The sequence below is a fragment of the Arachis ipaensis genome, chromosome B05 (genome assembly GCF_000816755.2).
Source record: "Arachis ipaensis cultivar K30076 chromosome B05, Araip1.1, whole genome shotgun sequence".
NCBI lineage: Eukaryota > Viridiplantae > Streptophyta > Magnoliopsida > Fabales > Fabaceae > Arachis > Arachis ipaensis.
In genome coordinates, this window is record NC_029789.2 from 14,573,819 (window position 1) to 14,582,429 (window position 8,611).

The following is an 8,611-nucleotide window of genomic DNA, read 5'->3' on the forward strand; positions in this document are numbered from 1 at the left end:
ATTGTCATATTTAGTGATCAAATTGGTGGATTAATTGTATTATTGGTGAATATGCTTGGTACTGTGTGCCATTGTAACTAGAAATTTTCTTTTCAATGTATGTGTATGTGTGTATTTTGTGTGTAGAGAGGTGTTTTCAATTTGCGGCGGTGAAAGTGGAGGAACAGGAGAGGAGATTAGATGGGGTAGTGAGGTGGCAAAGGGACTTGCAGCAGGAGGTGGTGGAGGATGGGAAGAAGAGAGAAAGGAAAAGGAGAGGGATCGGAGAGGTGACGGAGGATGGGGGAAGAAGAGGGAGAGAGGGATGAGAAAGAGGATGATAATGATCTGGACTGAGTGATGATGCCACGTGGCAGAAATAATGCCACATCAGTAGTTTGGCTGTTGATTCATGCTGAAAATAGATTGAAGGACTAGTATGTCATTCGAAATTTAATCTGGAGATTCAAATTAGTACAATTAAAATTTTAGGGGCCAAAATGATGTAAGGGCCAAATTTAGAGGACCACTTTGAGAATTTAGTCGCAATAACTCACTTGCTATCACATAAAGCTATTTCGAATTGCGGACATATGTTATTATTTAGTTTAATAAAAAATTTAATTTATTTTATATAAATAATTTTTTTTAAAAAAAATTGAATTGGATATTTTATTTCTATTTATTTAATTTTCATGAAATATCATGTATATAGATTGTTTGAAAAATAAAGTTTGATATTCTAAAAAAAAAATCACGTCTTTTTATACGTATAAAAATCGCAAAGCAGGAAAAATAATATTTTTAGGACAAAAGTATTAGCTTTCCTTGTAATGGCTTAAATCTAAAAAGTAACCATAACACAATCAGCTCTTTATGTTAACCCTGACAATAAAAATGTGAACGCTAAGATTTCTAAAATTTTGTCAAACGCCTAATCAATTTCATTCTAAACATCAAATGGTGCGATAAGCTGAACAGTTATATATTTATTAAATGATTTTTATCATTCATAAAGAATTGAATAAAAACAAAAATTAAGAATACATTTAAAATAAGAAATTAGATTAAGAAATCTAAATAAGAACACACTCAATTAAAAATTTGGGATTAGTTTTAAAAAATTAGAAGAGAATAAATTTTAAGAGTATAATTAAAAAAAAAGAGAATAAATTAAAAATAAATGTTTAATCTAACTTAAATCATTTTTTTAAATTAAATCACTGTATAAAATAAATCGATTTTTTTATCAAACTAAATAATAATACTTGGTAGTAATCCAAAAACAATTTCATGTAAAATCGACTGTAGGTTATTTATCAATAGTGGAGCAATGTTTAAACCTTTATCATGAATAAAGTATGAATTCAATTTGAAAATTCAATGGGATCAAACATAAATTTATAAACAAAGAGAAATAAAAATATTTGTAATGTTATCATAGAAGAGATATTTAGATTTTTTTTTTATCATTTTAGTTAGATAGGATGATAGATTTGGCACATGTTAAAATAAAACAAAAAATGAGCATTAATTTAATACATCTCATAATTATTGTGATGAGAAAAAAAATTTTTGTTTTATGTTTTAAAATTTTTGTGCTAATCATAACCTTTTTTGTGCTATGCAACGAAGATAACAACAAAATGAAAGATTTAAGAAAATTCTTAGTTTTTGTGCTGAACAAAAACATTTATGGTAAACAATTTTAGATTTTGAAAGATTTTTAAATTTAAAGATGAAACTGTTTTGAGAGGAGATGAGAGGGGTATGTCTAAAATGAGCTCAACACTTATGTGTTTATTGAATGTGCCATATTTATATAGATCATTAGATTTGTTTAGATTAAAATCAAAGGTTAATATAAAAGAAGAGTATTGATGGGCTCTAATAAATACAGAATATCATAGTACATAAATAAATGCTTTAAATAATAATACTTTAATACACAATACTTTAAATAGCAACATAATCTTTTATTCTTAAATAATTAAATATAAAATATATAAATACAAAATATCTAAATATTTTTATTTATTAAAATTAATTATTATGTAAAATTTTTTTATAATATTAAAAAATTATATTAAAATAATATTTTAAACTGTAACATAAAAATATAATGATATTCTGTATTTATTAGAGTCCATCAATGATCTTCTTTTATATTAGCCTTTGATTTTAATCTAAACAAATCTAATGGTCTATATAAATGTGGCACATTCAATAAGCACATAAGTGTTGAGCTCATTTTAGACATACCCGAGATGAGAGTAGAAAAAAATGTTTTAGTTTGAAGAAGAAGAAAATTATGGCACGCATTTTTTGAGTTATGTGTTAGTAGAGTCTAATAATAATATGACACATGTAAACATTAAAAAAGAAGAAGATATTTTTAGTTTCTTTATTAAAATTATATATATCTTTATTTTGAGAGTGTTTTTAGTTATAGTTTAGCCAATTTAATTGTGCTTGGTTACCAAAAAAATTTGTACATCTAGCATTACTATATAACTAGAATGAGACCCGCGCGATACGCGGGACGGTAAATTAATGATAGTATATAATAAATATTAAAAATTGTTATATTTTGTAGAAATAAATTAAATATGTGTAAATTGAAGTTAAATTTAAAAAGTATTTTATTTTAAATAATTTGTAATACAAAAGATTTGGATGTTGGAGTTGTACAAAGTAACATTTTTATTTGGTGGTTTGATTTTTGCATTTGTTTTAGTTGATGGACTTAGTCATCTTATGTGGCGCTCGTCCTCCTTTTTTTTGTTGGTTGTTAGAGTTGGTACTTTCTTCTTTTTGTCTTAGGTTCCTGTGAAGATATGTTCTTTATGAATTGTTGAATTTGATGCACTTTTTATTGTGTTATTTGGTTCCATCTTTGTATGTATGTTCTTCTTTCGAATGTGTCTTGAATTTGTATGGTTTTCTTTCTCCTTAATCTCTTGATGGGGTGGTGCTTCAATGTCATTATTTTTCTGAAATGTCATTAGATTTAAAGCAGTTGTGCCCAATAAATTTTTTGCGTCGCCATCAAATAGTACAAAAGTTGTTGTAACACTTTGATCTAAAACCTTTAATTGAATTCTGAACCTAAAATAAATATTGGGCTAACAACTAATAATTTGATAGATGAGATTATGAAAAGTATATAGAGTTACCTTATTGTTAGATATTGTGGTGTTTGATTACATGTGCCACAAATGTAGTTGTTTCTTTTTTTATATATGCTTTTTTCTGACACTTTTTACATTTAACACAGTTCCATCCTAATTTGTCATCAATTTCGTTTATAGTTGCTAAAATTGTGAAGATCTTTTTCTATTCCAATATTCAGTTTATGTTATCATTAGGTATATGGTATTTGAGGAAATATGAATGTATGATGCGTGTTGTGATTTTTTTTTGTCATACCTGATCATCAGATTCTCATTGCATGACCATTAGATCTAATCATTCTGCTCTGAAAGAATGATGCTCTATTAAGTAAGTTTGAGATGTACAGTTTAAAAATAAATGTTTTGTGCTAAATTTGATGTTATGTGAAGGAATAGTGATAAGAGACTTATATATGTAGTTTAAATTGTATGAAATTTAAATACTTATAATGCAAAATTTATTATGATTAATAATATTATTATGACATTTGTAATATAGATGTTTATTACCTTTAGTGAGTTATTTATAAAAATTAATAAATTAATTGTTATGGTTATAAATTTATTGTATTGTTTATAACGGTAAGATATAATTGACGTAGTGAATGGCCTAAACTTATGGAGTTGTGGTCAACATAATTATTGTAATAATTATATATTTAGATTTGTATCCATGCATGATGCATCTTATATGTACAAATATACACAACAAAAGCTAAAAGTTAAACATTTTTAGTAAAAAAAAAATAGTTAATTAGTGTTTTGAGGTAAACATGCATGCATGATGCATCTTATATACTACAAATGTATCTAATATGAAAATGTATGTCTAATATCATATATTTTTTGGTTTCGTTTTGATACTCTTTTAATAAATTTGTTTTTTTTTTTTAGTTTTTAAATATTCTTTTCAAAATTTGTATTGGTAAAATAAAATAGAATTTGTTTTTAATAATAAGTAAAAACTACAATAATAGTTCTTTGTACCTAGTGTTACTTCTAAAAATTAAAATGATTATTTTTTTTTACCAAAGATACAGAGACTCGAACTCGCGACTAATATGGGAGATTATGCTATTTGAGGTATAACTCATTGGCAAAAATTAAAATGATTATAATAAACATAATTATAATAATAAAATATAATTTTTATTTTTTAAACTTTTAATTTATAAATTAATTGTTGCGGTTATAAATTTATTGTATTGTTTATAACGGTAAGATATAATAAATATAGGAATATGAATTCAATGTATTTGGAGGTTACAAATTTATTAGATTCTATTTTTTAGTTTTTTATTTGTATATTTTATTTTTTTGCTGATTTGGAAATAGTAGTGATTTGGCAAGAATTGAGTGGTTGATTCTAAAGTTGTGCCAAGTAAGCAATATTGCTGACATGGTATTAGTAGGAGGAAAAAAAATATCTCAAAAATAATGTGGTGCATGCTTATGTATCTACTTTTATATATTAAGAATAGATATACATGACTCTTTAATTAATTTGCTTCCTTTGTTCCTAAAAATAGAAAGTAGGAGGGTGGAGGGAAAGGAAAAGGGTTGGCTTACTTGTGTGTATGTATGAGTATGGCAAAGAACGGAGTGAATTGAAGCAAACGTCTAATACGTGATCCATGTGTCATCTTGGCCCCCCTAAAACCTTCCATGCATCAAGATCACGCTTTCCACAAGTTTAGTTATATGTTTTTTGCTTCAGGAATTACATGAGAATAATAAGGAGACTGTAACTATAATGATGGAATGAGAAAGTGGAGAGGCAGCACCATAGGTAGGTAGAGTGAGTGAGAGTCCTCCTTGTCCTCATATATATACATAATCATTCTTGTTATACACACATTATTGTTTCTGTTCCCCACGCACGGTTAAACCAAGGATCGCCACTTCTCTCTGCTTATCTATTATAGCTATGTCAAACTTCCACATTTGCTTCATTTTGGACCGTACCCCTGTGATCTTATCCTTGCAACCAAGTTTTTATTTTTTATTTTTATTATCTCATCATCATTATTTCTTCTGCATTTTTTTATACACATTATTCAAATATGTATTTATTTTCCATTCTACTTTTAACAATGGCGAAATGAAGGAATGATGTAGAAACTCTAAAAGTAAGACTAAGAGGGTATATATGAAGTAAAGGTTGGGCAATATTATGAGTACAAATTAAAGTAGACCATACGCCAAATACGTAAAGTACATATATAAATAAATATTTATGTATACATCAAGAGAAAGAGTGAAGAGACCACTCCTTAATTACCAGCTGTGCATTCAAAGCAATTCCACTTTAAGTTTTGCTGCTCAACGCCAAAGATTCTGCAAGTCTTATGACTCTCCCTCATCAATAAGTAAAAAGGAAAAGATAATTGAAAATAGATCTTTTCGATCAATATCAGTCTAAAATTTATCTTCTTTTAATTTAAAAAAAAAGTATAGGTAGACAATATAATGTTAGATAGACAAAAAAGAAGTCAGAATTTACCTTATTTAGCATTAATTAATTATCGCAACAATTAATAAATGTTAAATAAGGCAAGTTATGGCTGTTTTTGGATGATTTTCTTTGGTTACCAAACATTTCCGAATAAAAAATATAAAAAGTATATGGAACCAACTCTAAATCAACAAGAAATGGAACAATTTAATTAATTATAAATATAGTAATTAGTTTTATTTATTTATTATTTAAAATATTGGTTATTAAATGTTTCACCACATTTAAATTAGGAAGAGATATGTTCAGTATCATTGCAACGTGAATCACGGAAACTGATTCAATTAGCTTCCGTCTCTTTACCCCCTTCCCTCTCCAAATGCCTAAAACATGATAAATCAGAAAATAGATTCAAAACTATCCAATTTACAAAGAAAAGAAACATTCTAATGCATAACATTAGCATCATCCACGTAGAGGGCATTTAGCTGGTTTTTTGCTAGAACCATCTTGGTTCTTTAGCATTATTGTAAAAATATTAAACAATGTGAACAATTGATATATCAGATGTTCAATTCATTATGTGTGCGGATGGTTAATCTAATATTAAAATTTAGGTGAATAATTTAAAGTGTAATGTATTTTTATTTTATTGGCCAATTTTAGAGTCACAAAAGTGATAAATCTTAAAACTTGTTTCCTGGTATTTTATTAGTTGATTATAGATTAAAAAATATTTTCCTGATAAAATTTAAACAAAAATTAGAAATGGGGCTGGATTATTAGAAGCAGCTCAAAATAAACCAGGACAGCGATGAGTGTCAGTTTGATTCAGTTATGTCAGTTGAAAAAAGTACATGCGCGTTATTAACACGCCTCATCTCTAACTATAGTAGTATTAATCAAATTATCACTGTCACTTTTTAAAAATAAAAATGATTAGATGAGGACACGCGACCTCAGGGGCCACACCCTCTATATACGACTATACCTCGCTACCTCACTACTCTCTGCAGCAACTTTTTCACTATTCTCTTTTAGTAATTCACTTGGTAATTGATAGGTGTATATTTTCCCTTTCAGTTAATATAAACAATTTGCAAACCATCTATCTATATAGTATGTATTTTTTGGCTAATATATTACCAATATAAAGCTACTTTAATTTGTTCATGATAAATGTTCCATAACAGATTTGACATTATTATTTCACAAAGCGCACGTAATATAGATCCCACTTAATTCCATGTCACCTAAGATAATGTAAATGGATTATATGTCTTTACATTATTATTGCACCACAAAATGCTTTTTTGCACTCATTATTATTGATTGATGCTATTTCATCCAATGGCCAATAGTAGTCGAGGTTCATGAAGAACTGTATGTAATGAATCCATCTGTATATAGTGAATAAATTTGTACAGTAGTCATAACTAATAATTTTAGACAATATAATCATCCCAATGCATGCATTCTCCATTTTAATAGTCCAATCGAACTACTGTGTTGTCAAAAACATGTGCACATGATCATAATAGTGAAAACTTCTTCCGTTACTCACTTCTTCCCTTAAAACTAAATTTATTCTTCTTTATTGGTTTAATATGTTGTGAGTACTGACTAATATAATTAATTACTTAAATACCATTTTTCTTCCTAATTTATGCTTGTTTTGAGTAATTGCGATGCCAAAGGTAGTAGAAAATGAAATAAACGAAGAAATAAAGTAATAGTGTCACTAGTGTGAACAGCGGTACAGACTACATATGAATATGATGATCTTTGGATTTTGTGTCCCCTCAATAATAATACTGTCAATTATAACAAGAATAATAAGATTAAGAAATGGGAACAAATAAAGTTGAGACAGTAGTGGAGTTTGGTACATATATGATTACCCTCTTACTCCATTACATCCTCAAAAATTGAAATTTACAATCATGAGTATACTACTGCAGAGAACCATCTCCTAAGGGTTTTAGTTGTATTTAATTCAAAGATGTACATGTAACAAGTTAGCAATCAGTTCTCGCTTAAGCAAAAACCAAGACACACAACACAATAACTTATCGGACAAGAGTTCGATTTTTGGGTGAAAGATCCAACATAATTCTTATATATGGTCCGGCTCAAATTGTTCGGCAATATGTACCCTACCTGCGGGTTGAATTCCCATCCGATCAGGTAGGGTTGCCAACCCGATCCGCAGCGGATAGGGTAGGGTGCGGGTAGGGTTCTTGTGCGGGTCGGGTATAGTGCGGGTTGAGCCTTAATCCTACCCGACCAACTCGTATTCTATATATGTTTATGTTATGGAGAACAACTAGGGAACCAAAAGCATATCAGCCAAAAATCAGCCAAAATGTGTTTGGGTTTGATGAAAAATTGGGTTTTGGTTTGTGCTCCGTGATTTCAAGAACGGTTTTCAAACATATTATTCAAAAAGTGATTTTAATTAAACGGTTTTGTTTACTTTTTGGCTGGTCACATTTTGGTTCCATATACTTTTCCTTATGTTATATACTTATATAAAAATATGTTTTAAGTAGATGTTGAATCAAAGACCTCTCACTAAATGCAAAAGATCCTTAACAACTAAAAGAAAATCATTAATTGATAATTTAATTTTTTTTTTACATAAAAATTAATTCTATTTTAAATTATCATCAAGTTATATAATAATGTTGTATATTTTTTGTAACCCGCAGATAGAATCGTGTGCACACGGATTAAGAGCGGATAGGGTTAGAATCTCAACCTGCTGGTAAAGTTAGGGTTGGATCCAAACCCTACCCTACCCTACCCATTGCCACCCACCCTTGTTTCAAACAAGTCTTGTAACCGGCACTTACATAAACCATTCCAGTAATAAAGAAAATGGGTTCTTTTCTGTCTAAGAAAGAAGTAAAACTAAGCACTTAAGCAGTAGTATTACCCTCGAGAGTATTAAGAGTTGAAGGAAACAGTTTTCTTTTTTTGGTATCAAGAAAACAGAAGTTAA